A 15,201-nucleotide genomic window follows, 5' to 3' on the forward strand; every position below is an offset into this window, starting at 1 on the left:
AAGTGCCACCAGGTTACAGGATCTCACTTCTATATTGCCCACCTGCAAGCATATGTAAGTAATGGTTGTGTTACTCTTTTTATATCAAATACACAATGCCTTTTGTATCAATAGAAAGGCATGTGTAATTTTAACAAAAGGACAAAAACAGGAAGGACGCAGGACACGATCAAGAAGTGCTTGGTGAAGAACATGATCGACCTCATGAAGATGTTGATGCAGTGGGAATCTTTAACAACTTCCATACCAGTAGCAACATGGGACTGAGCATTGCTACAAGAGAAGTAGTGGTAAGTACCTTCATTTGTTTTTCTTGAAATCTGTTGAAGCCATTGGCATAAAAAAAAAGGAAAAGTAGGAGGAGCCTAAAGTGACACCATCATTTGAAGTTGTAATATTACAACAGTTAATATGTTACCTATGCATTGTGCTTATGAATCTCTATCGGTAGTAGGCTGAGGAAGACCTATGTATTACTTGTACTGAAATAATCTCTTGGTTCTGAAATTTAAGTCCTCTTCCTAATGTTTATTTCTTGGTTTTCACAGGAAGCTATGGAAACTATAGGAGCAGAACCTGTTGCTGATGTTGTTTCTAAGATCCTCTCCTAGGCCAGTTGCAACACCTTTTCTTTGAAGAATGTTGGTATCAGGACAAACTGCTCTAGACTTTGGGAATGGCTTGCTGCTCATCAGGAAAGTTCAGCTATCCTCACTGAATAAGTGGATCAACTGAAGAGGAAGGCAGAAAACGCTAATAGAGAGTTTGAAAAGTTCAAAAAACAGCAACAGGAGGAGTACAACAAGCTCCATGAGTATATCATGCTCTTAAGCGCGAGTAACTCTTAGTCTTGTTGATGTAGTGAACATGTGGTTTATTTACTGTTTTGATGTGAAATTTTGGTGACTTGATATGTGAACTCTGTCAGTGGTTTGCTATTGAGCTGAACTGCTGTTATTTGATTCAGGTTCAATATAATTATGCATGTAGTCATTTTATGCAGCAGTGTAGATCTGAAATTATTTTCTCTGATGTAATGATTGGTGTGCACGTGGTAGATTCGGCACCGGCACGTTAAATAAGAATCTAACACATGGATGAACAAGTGAATGACACGTGTAATAGCCACGATATGGCACGTGGGCCAATACAAACAAAATACGTAGTATAAATCCATCCTACCATGTGGTCAAATCAGAAAAAGACACGTGGGTAGCTCTGGGCGCGACACATGGCCCAATAAAATACTGACACGTGGATGTACAACATCGAGACACATGGTCGAGTAAAAGAAAGACACATGGGATATTGTGGTCACGCCACGTGGACCAATAAAAATATGACACTTGGTCTAATGAAGAAGTGACACGTGGCCCAACCGCAACATGACACGTGTGCCAATATAAAACTGACATGTGGAACAATAGGGTCCCAACACGTGGTCTAGTAAGAACCTGAAACGTGCAAGAACCAGAGATGGCCACGTTGTGCAATAAGAAGGTGACACGTACCCGAACTATTTTTAATGCAACCGGCTATAGCATGTACACGTGGAAAGTATCTCTAACGGAAGCACCCATCAGCGTGGCTGTCCCCTGGCACGCATGTCAAAGCAGTTCTATGACGATCAGTTTTCGTCATAGATCTATCCAATTCTATGACGAATTTCTAGAATCGTCATAGAATTGCAAGAATGATGCAACTTCTATGACGATTCACTTTTCGTCATAAAATTGAAATTACGACGAATTTGGCTTCTTCAGTGATGAAAGCTGATTGTTATAGAAGTGGATATTCCTAGTAGTGCAAGTGGGTTGTAAGCGGACTAACTATTATATGAATGGTCTGATAGATTGGCTGTAAGTTTTCATATAGACCAACAGTCGGCTGTTTATTAGACTTGCTCTAAAGTGACGCGGCCTTGCTTGGCGGTGCAGACACATGCATCGTTGTGCGTGCTATCACCCTATGGAAGTATGCATGGTTTATTTAATGGATGTTACTATAGCATGGGCGTGCAGTAAATGCACTTTCCGCGTGCACACTCCAATTTGGGAAACAAATAATTTTGGTTGCCAAAAAAGAAAAAAAATAGACCACATCTTTTATTTCCCGACTCCGACGCCCTCGCCCCCGCCGCCGGCCACCGCCGAACCCTAGCGCCCGCGGCGACTGTCCTCTTTTCCTCCCCCACCATTTTCTCTAGCTCCGACGAGCCTCCACCGCCTCGACCTGGTCCGACCGTCCCTACCGCCGCTAGCTCCCCTAAGCCGTCCATCGACCATCCCCACTGCCTGGCCTGCCTGTCTCTCCCAGCCAACCATTCTATAGTCCACTGAAGTTGGAGAAGAAGAAGGGAGCGCTCGTCGGAACCCTAACCCGATCTAAGAGGAGAGAGGAGAGAGAGAAGGGGAGGCCTACCTAGCCCCCGCCGCCACCGCATCTGCCATGCCCGGGCGCGAGGAGCCGGTGGGGCGCGGGTCGCCGGTGTGAGAGAGAGAGGGGGAGAGGAGTGCGGGCAGTGGGAGGGCAGGGTATACGGGTTGCATCCTTATACCGTGCGCGTTTTTGTATTTGCATTTCCGTTATTTAATTTATCACTTACAGTAGTGTATATATGTTGGAGCACACGCCGCTGGTTACCTGTGCCTCGACGCCGACGACAGCGCAAGCATCGAAACTGGGGCAACTGTCAGCGAAACTGCGGCCGGCTGAGCTGGTACAGCCATACATACATATACGCCCATACAGTATAGTGCAACCCCAACCAATCCTAATCGTTTTTTTTTTCTTTTTTTTTTTGAGCAACACCAATCCAAATCGCTAGACGCAGAATGAAAACGCATTGCTCGACCTCGTTACTGGGCCGCAAGCCCGTGTGGAATGAAGGAAGTAGCTGCTGGTCTACGTGGGCTTTGATGGACCGTATTTATCGAATGCCAGGCGGCCTTTTGTTTGGTCCATATATGGTCCGACGAACACTCCACTCCTTCCAGAGATCCTCTACAGTTGCCCGGATGGACTTGTGTCTGCAGTTATTCATCCACGCCGTTTCTATCTGATCCAACCGTCAGCTCAAAAGAAGCTAATCTAACAGGCCTCCAACCGGGTCCATGTAAGCCCATCCCGCACGGCTCTACCCCTCGCGACTCCGACCTCCGCCTCCGCCGCCGTTTCTCGTTCCCTAGGCCAGGCCACGCGGCTCCTCCGTCATCGCCGGGCGCATCACCTGAGCGCCGCGGTGCTCCCGTCTCGTTAGGTGCGACACCGGATCGGGCTGCCATCCTCATGCTCACCCACCGAGACCTACTAGCCATGGAGCTCGCACCGCCCAGCGTGGAGCGTGCAGCTCACGCCAAAGCCCGGCTGTTCCCTCTCTCGCCCCGGCGCCGCGGCCATGTTGCGCCCGTGCCGGCCATGACCATACTGATTGACAGCTCGAGCTCGTGCCCCCGACCATGGAGCTCGCGCTGCAGCCAGATGTTTCGCCTGCGCCGGCCATGGGCCCTGCTGCTCGAGCTCGCGTCGTCGACCAAGGAACTTGCGCCGTAGCCTTACCGTCGCCTCCTCCGCGCTCGTGGAGCTCACGCAGCTGACCTGCTTGCGCCGTGCTGATATCGAAGCCCAGCGAGCAGTGTGGAGACAGCGCAAATGCTGTGTCGTTGGATACCACTGAACGGCCAGATATCGAGCGACAGCAGAGACAAGTCGAGCTGGCCAACTGCAGACGACCTGGTTCCCAGAAGTACACCGAGCCGAGCTGCGGTCGCCAGTTCGCTCCGCCGCGGCGGGGACAACGAGACCATGGCAACGGCGGATTCACCTTGATAGCGCACGTAAGTTCCCTCCATTCTCTCTCTCTCTCTCTCTCTCTCTCTCCGGGCCTTGTTATCCATCGCCCGTCGGGATGCCTTTCTTGTTTTTCGCCTTCCACTATTTTTTCTGTATTTCTGTTGGGCTAGGGTTTGGTAGGCTTGGAGTTAGTCGAGGCGCGCGACGGGGAATGCCGAATGCTTGTACATTTGGTTTTGGTAGGGAACACAGAAAGGGGTGTTGGTTGAAATCTTTTGGCACATGACGGGGAGAACTGGAGGGGTGCTGAATCTATGTGGGAAAAATATTCGGATGGCTGGTTCATATTGTTGCTGGTTCGTGAAGAAGTACTGCGGGCTGGTTTGTGTGAGAGAAAAATATTGTTCCGGCTGGAAATTTACAATCGTTTACGACAAGCCACAGCCAAACGAACAGGCTGAGTAGCGGCTGCTGATGTGAGAACATAAGTTCTGATTGTGCGATGGGGCTTTATTGTGATTAGGACTTTTACTTAAAATTTCTCAATCATAATTTCTTAAACAACTCCAGATAAATAATGCGAGTAGAGTAGTTTCTTCTGAGTTTTGTTCTTTATAACCCTTGAAAGGACCATGTATGGTAGAAAAAAAAAACTTCAGTTTCGTTAGTGGATTCTTTTAGCAATGAAAAACTAAAGCTTGTAGGTAATTTAACCCTTTGATAGATTTCATGTTATTTGCTTGAGTGTCTGTACTCTGTAACTCTGATTTATAGTGTTATTGTTTAATTCAATAAATCTATGCATGCATTTTGCAGGAGTGCTTTTGCTGCTTTGCAAAAAGGATCTGTGCTTTAAAAAGCTTTTGTTTAACAAACACAAGCTGGATTGTGGTTAGTATGGCTTCTAGGAGAAGCACTCGAAGGCGGGCAAAAAAGGAAGAATGCATCATGAACTCCCTTCCGAGAGAACTCATTGAGCAGGTGTTTTTGAGGCTCCCAGCTAGCTGTTTGCTGCGTTGCATTGGTGTCTGTAAGATGTGGCGCATCATCATCCAAGACTACATTTTGTTTATGGAGATAAGATCTTGATTCAACATCGTGATAGTAACTTGTATTCTTATGAATTGCATGGGAAGAACTTTGAGATTGAATCTAGCAAGATGGTTAAGCTGTTAGGTTTGAGTTACATCGGAAAGGATGACTTGCAATTCTATACCTGTGTGAAGTCACTTGTGCGTTTAGATTTATATGCAAAGGCTGCTGTTGTGCATAGCCCAAAGAGGCAGGGGGGATGGAAACTGAAAAAATGGAAGTCGTGGCAGTGGGATTTCAACCTAGAGAAAATGTGGAGAAGAATTTATCGATACGAGGAGCTTCGTATGCTATTATATTTGCTATTATATCATTACCCTTGACAAATACCTGCTTTGCTTGAATGTATTACAAGTTACTAAATGGCCAAATTTTAGGAAGTTGCACAACATGTGCGCATAGAATCCTAGGAAATTGCACGACGCTTGCCAAATGAGGTGATTCGGCAGCGTGTAAGCATGGAAATTGATCGGATCTTGCAGAATATGCCAGATAGTCGAGTTAAGGTAATGGTATATTGAAATAGAGATGGAATTATCTCATTTTCTTATATTGTCTCGAATGGTTTCTATCAATTTAAAGACCGGTGATATGCATAGATTTTAACTAATGTCTTGCTTGAGTGTCAAGCATCCAACTACTGCTCGTTGGCTTAATTGGGTAGGGATAATGGAGAACTTGAAGAAGTTGGAGGTGTATAGAGATGGAATAGAAGATAGATTCAAGGTGCTGTGTGCTGGCATGTTGTATCGAGTATTGTTAGCACTTTTTAATTATGCCAAATTGACAAAGCTAATGACCCTATAGGTCTTTGAGCGGGCACAGGAAGACATAATTAGCATGATCAGAAGAGAAATTAGTCAGAATCGCAGATGATTTTTGTCAGGTAAAGGTTTATGTAGCTTTAAATTATCTTTTCTGCAGTACCTTTCTTTTTCTTGTTACTCATTTCTGCCATGATGTCATTTGCCACACGCAAGATACTTATTTTCTCAAAACACAAGCAGATGTTTTTGTTATCTCCCCTCATGGCAGCCATGAGTTAAAATGTGCACATCTTTTGGCCTTAACTATTATTCTTCTGTTTCCATGAAAGAAAGTCTTCTTTTCTTCTCTTGTTTGAATGACCTGTTTTTATCTGCATCTATATTCATATACATGGAATCATTGAGCATAAACGACACTTACTGTCTTTGAGTTCATTAAATGAAATGTACAGCAGGCTACGTAATAGCTTGCTAATTCTAATTTGTATAAGAGAACATGCTTCCTCAAAATATTTCTACACCTGAAGTTTGAAGAGATTGTGCATTGGTGTCATATGTCCTTGTCATGCCCCGTGGCCGCCGGCGATCGCCGGGACAAGACGAGGAAGGTTCCTCTGTTCTCGGTTCTGTATTTTTCAGATTAGGAATAGTTCTCCCCGATTCACAGTTCAGATCTTATTACATAAGGGTTCTGACCATCAGGTCCCACAATACAGAAATGTAAATAACGCCTTCTTAAGACTACGCCATGGCTACTATGAATACGTATTGCTTCTTGGCGCCATCTCACTCTTCATCAGACACAGGCTTGACACCTCCCCCCGCCGAAGTTCCTGCTTGACCCCAAGCAGCGGCTTCTGGAAAACGCTTGCGTAGCACATGGTAATCTTCCCAGGGATGTTGGACCACTTAATCATCACCTGTGGAATGGCTGCATTGCCTTTGCGCACCAGCCGGCGATCCATGATCTGTTCTGGCGTTGCTGCAGCCACCTCAAGATCTGTGGTCACCGGTAATTCAGAGTACACAGGTGTATAATCTGCAAGAAATGGTTTAAGCTGGGAAAGAAAGACGTCATGTATTTTACTCTCTGCTGGCAACTCCAAGCGATAAGCTACCATGCCAATCCTCTCAAGAACCTTGTAAGGACCGAAGTACTTGTATGCCAATTTTTGGGTATGGTGTGTTGGCGATAGAAGACTGAGTGTAAGGTTGCAGTTTAAGCAGCACCATGTCACCCACTTGGAACTGCAGATTGGAACGTTTCTTGTCTGCCATTGTCTTCATCCTATTCTGAGCAACAGCAAGATGTTGTTTGAGGGACTGGAGATGAAGCTCTCGATGTTCGATTACCTCAGATACTGCCAGTGGCGTGTGAAAGCTCTAGTTTAGTTTTGGTGAATTGATGAAACCCTAAGTGCTAACCTAGTTTATCAAGTGATCATGAGATAGGTAGCACATTCCAAGTGGTGAAGCAAATGAAAATCATGACATGATGATAGTGATGCCATGGTGATGATCAAGTGCTTGGATCCGTTTAGGTAGTTAGAATGTAGGGTCGTTTACATGTAAATTAAGAGAATTAGTTGATACCGCGACTAGGAGGCGTGCAAATATATTATGCGTTCAAGAGACTAAATGGAAGGGTCAGAAGGCGAAGGAGGTGGACAATACATGTTTCAAGCTTTGTTACACAGGGACAGTCGCGAATAGAAATGGAGTAGGAGTTTTGATTGATAAGAGCCTCAAGAATGTTGTAGTGGGAGTGAGAAGGCAAGGAGATAGGATTATTTTAGTCAAGCTTGTCGTTGGTGATATGGTCTTGAACGTAATTAGTGCGTATGCCCCCAAGTAGGCCTCGACGAGAGTGCTAAGAGATAGTTCTGGGAAGACTTAGATGGTCTGATTAGAGTTGTACCTAGTAGTGAGAAGCTTTTTGTAGGAGAAGATCTTAATGGGTATGTAGGTACTACAAGCGCATGTTTCGAGGCAGTTCATGGAGGTTTTTGGTATGGTAGTAGGAATCAGGAGGGGGAGGAAGTTCTGGGCTTCGTAGTAGCTTTTGACCTGATGATAGCCAACACTTTCTTTAGAAAGAGAGAATCTCATCTAGTGACCTTCAGTAGCAGACAATATTCTAGCCAGATTGACTTTGTCCTCGCAAGAAGAAAGGATAAACGAGCATGCTTGGGTTGCAAGGTGATGTCAGGGGAGTGTGTTGTTTCTCAACATAAGCTTTTGGTGGAAGACTTTCGTTTTCAGGTCCGTGCCTGTAGGGATAAACAAGCTAAGATTAAAAGAACAAAGTGATGGAAACTGAAAGAGGAGACGTTAGAGGTATTTAGGGAAAGGGTTATCAAAGAGGGCTCTTAGAAGGAAGAAGAGGACATAAACAACATGTGAAAGAAGATGGCAACCAACATTCGAAAGGTGGCCTCAGAGGTGTGTGGAGTAATCAAAGGAAGTGGAGGCGAGGCTAAAGATACTTGGTGGTGGAACGATGAAGTCTAAAGGGCTATTAAGAAGAAGAAAGAATGCTATAGAGGCTTGTACCATGACAGGAGTGTGGACAACATAGAGAAGTACAAGGTGATAAAGAAGACTACAAAGCGAGCTGTAAGTGTGACAAAGGGTAGAGCGTACAAGGATCTTTACCACCATTTGAGTACGAAGGAAGGAGAGAAGGACATTTATAGGATGGCTAAGGTTCGTGAGAGAAAGATAAGCGACTTCAACCAAGTTAAGTGCATTAAGGATGAAAAGTAGCAACTCTTAGTGAAGGAGGATGAGATCCGACATCGATGGCAAGAGTATTTTGACAAATTGTTCAATGATGAAAATACGGACACAACCTTTCAGTTGGATGACTCATTTGATGACATCAATAGGTGCTTTGTGCGGAGAAGGAAGATATTAGGATAGGACTACATCAAGGGTCGGCTTTGAGATGTGACTTCGGCACTACTACTCGGGAGGAGGAAGATATTAGTTTGGAAGGTCAAGTGGTGCCTAGGAAGGATACCTTTCGATATTTAGGATCAATGCTACAGAGAGACGGGGATATTAATGAAGATGTTAGCCATAGAATCAAAGCAGGGTGGATGAAGTAGCGTCAAGCATCTGGTGTCCTATGTGACAAAAGGGCACCATATAAGCTAAAAGACAAGTTTATAGGACGACGATTAGACCTGCTATGTTGTATGGTGCAGAATGTTAGCCTACGAAAAGACAACATGTTCAACAGATAAGGGTCGTGGAAATGCGTATGTTGCGTTGGATTTGCGGTAATACAAGAAGGGATCGAGTTCGAAACGATGATATACGTGATAGATTAGGAGTAGCACCAATTGAAGAAAAGCTTGTTCAATACCGGTTGAGATGGTTTGGACATGTCTAACAGAGACCTCCAGAGGCACCGGTGCGTAGTGGAATCCTAAGCCAGGATAGTAACGTGAAGAGAGACAGAGAAAGACCGAAGTTGACTTGGATAGGCAATAAAAGGAGACTTGAAAAGATGGAATATACCCAAAGACTTAGCCTTAAATAGGAGTGCTTGAAAAATAGCTATTCACGTGCCTGAACCTTGATTGCTTCTGCTGGGTTTCAACTCTAGCCTACCCAACTTGTTTGGGAGTTAAAGGCTTTGTTGTTGTTGTATATATTATGGATGGTAACCAATTTCTAAACTAAAGAAATTGCACTAAAAAATTCTGAACTAAACTTTCTTTTGTGCAAATCTTTTGGTCTTAACTATTATTCTTCAGTTTCCATGAAAGAAAATGTTCTTTTCTTCTCTTGTTTGAATAACCTATTTTTATCTGCATTTATATTTGTATACATAGAATCATTGAGCATAAACGACACTTGCTGTCTTTGAGTTCATTTAAATGAAATGTACAGCAGGCTTAGTAATAACTTGCTTAATTCTAATTTGTATAAGAGAACATGTCGGTGCAGAAAGTGACCAACATGTAAATATTTATAGTTTTATCGTACGTTGTGATCGGAGGTAGCCTAGCACTCAATGACACAGGGTTTATACTGGTTCAGGCAACGTGCCCTACGTCCAGTTTGAGTCGATCGATGACTTTATTCCTAAGATCAGGTGCTTGAAGTTTGCAGTGGGGTTACAAACGAGAAGGAGAAAGATATGGGGTACAAGAGGTCCGGTCGGACTTTGGTCAGAGGGACCGAGAGTGACAGGAGCTCCGCTATGTGCTATGTATTCGAGCGTGTGCTCAAGGTTTGAACCTGGTGGTTCTATTATTTTGTACTAGTGAACTTGATCGATCTGAATCAACTGTCTTTTGGGAGAGAGCGCATCCCCTTTTATAGATGAAGAGGGAGAGAGTACGTATGCTGCTAAGTCTTGCTGCCCACGCTAGCGAGTACAAGATGATGGTAGGCACCCACAATACTGTTTAATGTCAGATGCATGTGGGAGGTTGCGTCGTCTTCTTCAGGTATGATAGATGTCGGTGTTTGCCACACTGTTTTACCATGTTCGCTCAGTACGGTAAATACCAGCGCCCACAATATTGTTGATGCCTCAGAGGCACGTGGGGGGAGCCTTACCGTATTTATCTGGTATGGGAGTTGATGGCGCCCACAACACTGTAGGGAAAAATGTCGGCGCCTACAACACTGCTTGGGTTCTGTCATGCCAGGGAGGTCGCATGGTACTGTCTGGCAGGTGCACATGGTACGGTCCCTGGTATTGCGGTTTGACTTGTGCACCCTGCCTTACTTTCTTTGTCCGTTTCCTGGTCCTTTCCGAGAGGGCGTCCCCGTTCGGTTGGTCCCAATCGGCTCTGATTGCGCCAGTTGGAGAAGAACAGTGAGCAGGAGTTTGACGCAACCCCGGTCAGAGACGCGGGTCGGAGTCGGAAACGGTGTTTGGCTTGGCCTTCCGGTCGGAGAGGCTGTCCGGAGGTGGGTTGGAGACCGAAGCGAGCGCTCCAGTCGGAGAGACGGGCCGAAGTCGGAAGCGGGCGCCGTTCCTCCTCGGTCAGGCCTTCCGGAGTCGAAAGCGGGCGCTTGTGAATCCTCTTTGTGCACCAAGCGGGCCTCAATGTTTCTTTTCCTTTTGTTTAATTTGTGCTGCATGCCTCTGAATGTGATATGTGCATATTCTCAAGGGGATCAAATCCTACCAGGATTAACCACAATGTTCTTCACATAAATGGATAAAACACGAACTAACGGCGGAATCGCCTCTAATCCAAGAACTTGTGGCTCATGTGTGCACGATGTCGTTTTTGCGTACGGCATCTGACGCACTTACTCTCTGAAGGTTAACATGTATCGACTTTGTGCAAACCTCTTCAATTCAGTCAAAGGTTAATTTTATTTTCACAAAGATCCGTTCATATGGTTTACTGCAATAATATATTTATGAACCTAGTAATACCCGGAGTGGGAGTGTATCGCTCACTATTTTTCTTGCAAAAATAGAGCAATCTGCTCAAGGCGGAGGACTAGGACCGCTAGATGGAGAGATTAATGATGTGTTTAGTTTGAAAAATCAACTTGTTCTTGATGGAGTGATGCATTATGAATCCATTCCTCAAATTTGATGGAATAACCTTATTCGGTCATGGATCAACTCATTCTATTTCACAAACAAAATAAAAAACTAGAGAGTCAGATGGCGATAGACCACATCATTTCACCAACCAAACACCCTATAAGCAATGGTTATCATTGCAGGCTGCTGCCATCGGCTAGGTGAAGAACTGGACATCGCCTTGTGCGTGCTGCGGCTCGGCGTGTAATGACTTTTGCTTCTCTAGTGACGCTGCTTAGAGGGAGTGTTAGAGAGTGAACTTGTTCCGTTTGCCTAAGCCTTCTGTTTGAGCCAATCTCTGGTCTACTTTACCTTTGTAAAGCTGGTATCCCCTGCACGAACTACTCTGTGGGCTAAACTACAAACGTCTGGGGTCTGGGCATGCAAGACAAGGAGTTATTGCAGTTTCTGCCAGATGAGGTAATTTGCAGCTTCCACTTGTAGGAACGATGGAAGTTCAAACAACAAATTAATTAAAGAAGAAACACGTAAACCTGCACCGCTTGCCCGAAGGCATGATTCAGTAGATAATTGTAAGGCTTCTGGCGAGTATTCTGCTGAGGTGCCGTGCCCACACCTACGCAAAGCAAGCACTCGCTTGGTGGTTGCTGTTTGGTTGGGCTATTTTAGCTCGTCAATCGTTCACGGCGTGAATCGATACCGTTGCTTTTGGTTGATCCAACCTGTAATCCAAATCGCCCCAGAACGAAAACGTATTTACATCCGAGCCGCTCGGCCTCGTTGCTGGGCCGCAAGCCCGTGACCATGGACGAAGTCGCTGCTGGTCTAGGTGGGCTTTGATGTTGACCAAATTTGTCGGGTGCTAGCCTTCTAGGCGGCCTTTTGTTTGGTCCATATACGAGCTACCTTCACCAGTCACCACTCCTCCCTCCTGGTCAGACGCGGAGACGCTAGAACACCGAGCCGAACTGCGGTCGCCAGATAGTACCAGTAAGGTACAAAGTATGGACCACCTTCTCTCCAAGCATACGTAACTTCTGTAAATTTATAAATTATTACGACAAAGTGCCTACTTTTTTTTTTATCCGATCCACTTGGGGCTAATGTAAAAAAGCGGGGTTGGAGAAGGCCTTAGCTCCTTCGTAGCGAGGACAACCGGACAAGGAGAACATGGCGGCGGTGGATTTAGCCTGATAGCGCTCGTAAGTTCCCTCCATTTAGTATTTTTTCTCCGGACCTGATTATCCGTCGGGACGCCTTTCTTGTTTTTCCCCTTCCACCGTTATTCTGCATTTCTGTTGGGCTAGGGTTAGTCGAGGCGCGCTTCAGAGAATGCTGAATGCGTATACATTTGGTACGGAGCACAGAAAAGGGGTATTAGTTGAAATCTTTTGGCACATGACGGAGAGAACTGGAGGGGTGCTGAATCTATGAGGGAAAAATAGAGGAATGAAGTAGCGGATAGGGCTTTTATTGTGGGGAATCTATGTGAGAACAGAAATTCTGATTGTGCAATAGGGCTTTATTGTGGTTAGGACTTTTACTTTAAATTTCTCTAGTCATAATTTCTTAAACAACTCTTTTGTCATAGTTTGGACAGTGTAAGATAAATGTTGAGAGTAGAGTTTTGTTCACTATAGCCCTTGAAACAACTCTTTGAGCAATGAGAAGCTAAAATTTGTAAGTAAGTTAACCTTTCATAGATTTCGTGTTATTTGCTTGTGAACAAATAATGTAAGTATTTGTAACTCTGATATACAGTGTTGTTGTTTAATTCAATCTTCCATGCAGTACATATCTGGTCAAATCTTTCCATGCATTTTGCAGGAGTGTTTTTGCTGCTTTGAAAAAGGATCTGTGCCTTAAGAAGCTTTTGTCTTAACGAACACAAGCTGAATTGTGGTTAGTATGGCTTCTAAGAGAAGCACTAGAAAGCAGGCGAAAAAGGAAAAATGCATTATGAACTCATTGAGCAGGTGTTTTTGAGGCTCCCAGCTAGCTGTTTGCTGGTGTCTGCAAGTTGTGGCGTATCATCATCCGAGATTCGCAGTTTGCCATGGCACACCTCGAGCATGTATCAACCTGTACAGTCCTGTTCTCCCCAAAAGGGTCGACTTCAGGCACGCTGCGCCCTAGTGATGCTGTTATCTTTGACGAAGCCTGGTCACCGTCAACATGGGCAGCGCCAGTGATTGGGCCGGATGATCTCTGCAGTACATGCAATGGACTTCTTTGCTTACACACACCTACATCAACTCTCAAGATAGCCAACCTTGCAACTGGTGAATGTCTGCATCTAAAGAAGCCTACAAAAAGCTTAAAGGATGACCACTTTTCGTTCTACAGATTTGGATTTCACCCAGTCACTAAAGAATACAAGGTTATACATTTTTGTCAGGAGATTGGTCCCTTTACTGAAGACAGATTTAATATCCTTCAAGTTTACACACTGGTGATGAGAAATGGAAAGATATTGTAACTCCAGAAGCTCTAAGTTTGAACTGTGTGAAAAAATCCGGAGTAGTTATTGTTGATGGTACAATGTATTGGCTTATTGAAGACGGGGGATCTAATTGGAAGCATGCAGTTATGTCCTTTGATCTTGGGGAAGAAAGTTTTGCACAGATACAGCTGCCAGCGGTTGAGCTTGAAGATTGGGCATTTGGTGATGGTCATAATTACTGGGTCACAGAGATCAACGGGAAGGTATGTGTATCAACTGCTCACAGTTTGGACAGAGTGCTTATTTGTAAGCTGCAGGTCTGGGCACTAAATGGAACTGTGGATCAAAGGTGAAGCCATATGTACAGTATTCAACTTTTGCCCGAAGACTACATTTTGTTAATGGAGATAAGATCTTGATTCAACATTGTGACAATAACTTGTATTCTTATGAATTGCTTGGGAAGAACTTTACAACAAATAAAGTTTCAACAATACAAGGATCATGTGTTTCTTTTTTTTTTTTTGAAAAAAAAGAAACTAAGGTCAAAAGTAGCTTCTTGGGATAAAAGAACATATATAGCGTGGGGAACTGGGGAAGCTATAGCTGCTTGAACCTGCTTAATCATGTAAAAACTATGGAAAAAGTCTACTTAACCCCCCACCTATCAACCATGGTCTACTTCACCTCCCAAACTATAAAACCGTCTATTTTACTCCCCTGAACTTTTCAAAACCGTCTATTTTAGCCCTCCAGGTGGTTTTCGATGGTGGCTTTGCTACAGTAACGACGGTTTGCTACAGTGACAGTGTTTTTGTCTTTTTCTTTTTTATTTATTTCTGGTGAATCTTTAAAAAATCATAGTAAATCACAGAAAAATTATAAAATGAAAAATCTAATTTTGTTGGACTCCACATGAGTAGATCTACACAATGAACATATAATATGATATGCTTTAGTACAAAATTTTTGCTGTAGTTTTAGATTAATTGGAAAATCCAATTTTGTCTGTAATTAATTGGAACAATTCATAGCTGCAGCTTCTGTGGTCCAATTATGGTGAAATTTTTATGGTAGGCTAATTATTGTATGCTTGAACTATAGTAAAAATTTCGTACTCATTGGACCATGTATAACTTAGTTATAGATAAATTCTAATTAATTACAGATAAAATTAGATTTTCTAATTAATCTAAAGGTACAACAAAATCTTTGTACTAAAGCATACCACATTATATGTTAACTATGTATATCTACTCATGTGGAGTCCAACAAAATTGGATTTTCTATTTTATGATTTTTCTATGATTTACTATGATTTTTCAAAGATTCAGCGAAAATAAATAAAAAAGAAAAGGTGAAACCACATGTTACTGTATCAAACCATCGTACTGTAGCAACCACCGTAGTAAACCACCGTCGAAAATCGTCCGGGGGGGTTTAAAATAGATGGTTTTGAAAAGTTCAGGAGGTAAAATAGACGATTTTATAGTTTTGGGTGAAGTAGATCATGGTTGATAGGTGGAGGGTTAAGTAGATTTTTTCCTAAAAACTATTGTTGCCTCGGTGGTTGGTGTTGA

At 43.8% G+C, this 15,201-nt stretch overlaps 1 long non-coding RNA gene and 1 pseudogene across 1 annotated transcript; both read left to right on the forward strand.

Annotated features, from left to right (window-relative positions):
- The first annotated feature begins 3,150 nt into the window (after nucleotides 1-3,150).
- On the forward strand, nucleotides 3,151-5,005 carry LOC136546437 (uncharacterized). The gene is made up of 2 exons (XR_010781353.1): nucleotides 3,151-3,836; nucleotides 4,609-5,005. It is a non-coding gene; the product is annotated as an uncharacterized lncRNA (long non-coding RNA).
- A 7,280-nt stretch (nucleotides 5,006-12,285) lies between these two features.
- On the forward strand, nucleotides 12,286-14,235 carry LOC136546436 (F-box/kelch-repeat protein At3g06240-like; annotated as a pseudogene).
- Nucleotides 14,236-15,201: the final 966 nt, after the last annotated feature.

Source organism: Miscanthus floridulus, chromosome 3, assembly GCF_019320115.1.
Source record: "Miscanthus floridulus cultivar M001 chromosome 3, ASM1932011v1, whole genome shotgun sequence".
Classification (NCBI taxonomy): Eukaryota; Viridiplantae; Streptophyta; class Magnoliopsida; order Poales; family Poaceae; genus Miscanthus; species Miscanthus floridulus.